The sequence below is a fragment of the Octopus bimaculoides genome, chromosome 9, assembly GCF_001194135.2.
Source record: "Octopus bimaculoides isolate UCB-OBI-ISO-001 chromosome 9, ASM119413v2, whole genome shotgun sequence".
NCBI classification, from domain to species: Eukaryota; Metazoa; Mollusca; class Cephalopoda; order Octopoda; family Octopodidae; genus Octopus; species Octopus bimaculoides.
In genome coordinates, this window is record NC_068989.1 from 20,910,980 (window position 1) to 20,913,375 (window position 2,396).

The following is a 2,396-nucleotide window of genomic DNA, read 5'->3' on the forward strand; positions in this document are numbered from 1 at the left end:
TGTGTGTGTGTGTGTGTGTGTGTGTGTGTGTGTGTGTGTGTGTGTGTTCGTCCCACCAACATCGCTTGACAACCGATGCTGGTGTGTTTATGTCCCCGTCGGTTAACGGTTCGGCAAAAGAGACCGATAGAAAAAGTACTAGGCTTACAAGTCCTGGGGTCTATTTGCTCGACTAAAGGCGGTGCTCCTGCATGGCCGCAGTCAAATGATTGAACCACGTAAAATAATAAAAGAATACACTCAATGTACAGGATATAATCGATTATTTGGTGAAAGTTCCTTTAAAAAGTATCCATTCTTCTGGAAGTTATGCGACAACAAATTCGGTGGGGTATTAAACTGTAGACATGCCGTTTTTCAATAACAGTTAACGTTACATTTTTGAAGAATTAATGGATTAACGATTAACGAAGTTAACTTTTTGGCTAACGGATTAAGTATTAACGAAGGTAACTTTTCGATTAACGGTATCCACGTCTATTAATTCATCTCTGATATATAGTAACTGTGTGCATAAAGAAAATTAGACGTTACACGATTATAGAATTAAGCAAGTAAGATAATTCGGTTCATACTAGTCATTCATATAAGTTATTTCCCTTTGACAGATAACGCTTGAAAATTTATTTGTTTATGATGAAAGTATTTGATTCGTAATAATATGTGTGTGTGTGTGTGTGTGTGTGTGTCTAAGTGTGGTATGTGTGTGTGTGTTGATATGTGGACATATATGCGTACGTATATACATGTTATACATGTATATACATACACATATATGTCCACATATCAAGACACACACAAGTCTTCTTCTCCTCTCTTCTATGTCTCAGATTTTATTCGGTTTAACGCCCTCTTTCAACCTCTTAAATTATCCATCTTAAACTATCTACTTCCTCTTTCCTTATGTAGCCGATTAATTATCACACGATTAGCTCCCTCTATACCTTCCGTTACACATAGCACGATTTACCTACTCTCCTCCTCACTCTAACTTTCTCACTCCCCCTCATTCACACTCTCCATCTGTCTCGCTCGCTCATACATTTTTATTTTTTAATTTTTTATCCTTCATTCGTTTTTACCAACAGAGGTGTCATAAGCATCTGCATAAGATACTTTACATGCTACACTATCGCAGACAGGAATATAAACAAGTTGGTCTAGGACTTTATTGGCTGTAGAGTTCACAGGCATTAGGGTAAGTTCAATTAACAATAAATGTGAGAAAGCTAAGTTTTTGACTCCCATTTTCATCTTTGAGCCTGTACTAACAACATAATCTGACAAAAGAATTTCTGAAATAAAATAACAATAGAAAGCATAAATTTATATATGAACGATTTAAAATGGACAGGTTTTGCATTAGAGAATCAGAGAAGTTTGGTTGGAAAATGTTTAAACGCAAAACGCTGATGTGTGTGTGTGTGTGTGTGTGTGTGTGTGTGTGTGTGAGTGCGCGCGCGTGTATGAGAGAGAGAGAGAGAGAAGGAGAGAGCGAGAATGAGAGAAATAGGGGGATATAGATAAACATTTGCTGTGTTAGAAATTGTGAAATTTCTGTGATAAAATTTCCATTTTGTCGGGAATAATTAAAATCTCTTGCTAAAGGGCGGAAGATTTGCCGTACAAGAAATGTCAATGACCTACTTAATATTTATTTACATTTTCTTTTCACGTTAGCGCGCCTGACGGAGAGCTTAACAGTAGTACGCATGTCGCTACATTCTGAATTCAAATTCCGCCGAGGTCAACTTGCCTTTCATCTTTTCGGGGTCGATAAATTAAGTACCAGTTGCGTACTAGGGCGATCAAATCGACTGGTCCCCTCTCCCAAAATTTCAGGCCTTGTGCCTATATCAGAAAGGATTAGTATATTCCAATGAAAACTTTTTGCGCCAGTGCAACAGCTTCTCAATGGTTGGTTGAGCTGCAAGAAATAGCAACTAAACCTCCCTTAAAGCATATCATATCTTAGACAAAGGGAAACCACATTAGAAAGTTTAGTCATACTTATTTTTAAAGAAATTAGGGAGGTTATAGCTGCAAACCTTGAGATATAAAACTGCTTAATCATGATACGACATTGTTAATCAAAATGTTTACAATTGAAAACTAGTGCCTTCTAATAGCCTCGGGTCGACGAAAGCATTGTGAGTAGATTTAGTTGGCGAAAACTGAAAGAAAACCGTCGTATAAACACACACACACACACACACAGAGTCACGCACACAATCACACACACATGTATGTGTGTGTGTGTGTGTGTGTGTGCATATATATATATATATATATATATTAATTCTTTATTGCTCACAAGGGGCTAAACATGAAGGGGACAAACAAAGACAAAGGGACTAAGTCGATTACATCGACCCCAGTGCGTAACTGGTACTTAT

The 2,396-nt window shown here is 37.4% G+C and overlaps 1 protein-coding gene across 4 annotated transcripts in view; it reads left to right on the forward strand.

Annotated features, from left to right (window-relative positions):
* Positions 1–951: 951 nt before the first annotated feature.
* LOC106876841 (cholinesterase 2) overlaps positions 952–2,396 on the forward strand; it is a 23,860-nt gene continuing 22,415 nt past the window's right edge. The window contains exon 1 of one of the 4 annotated variants that reach the window (XM_014925561.2): positions 952–1,198. The gene's annotated coding sequence lies outside the window, so the exon portion shown is untranslated. The remainder of the gene's footprint in view (positions 1,199–2,396) is intronic. The other 3 variants (XM_014925560.2, XM_014925562.2, XM_014925558.2) reach the window with 3 other exon arrangements.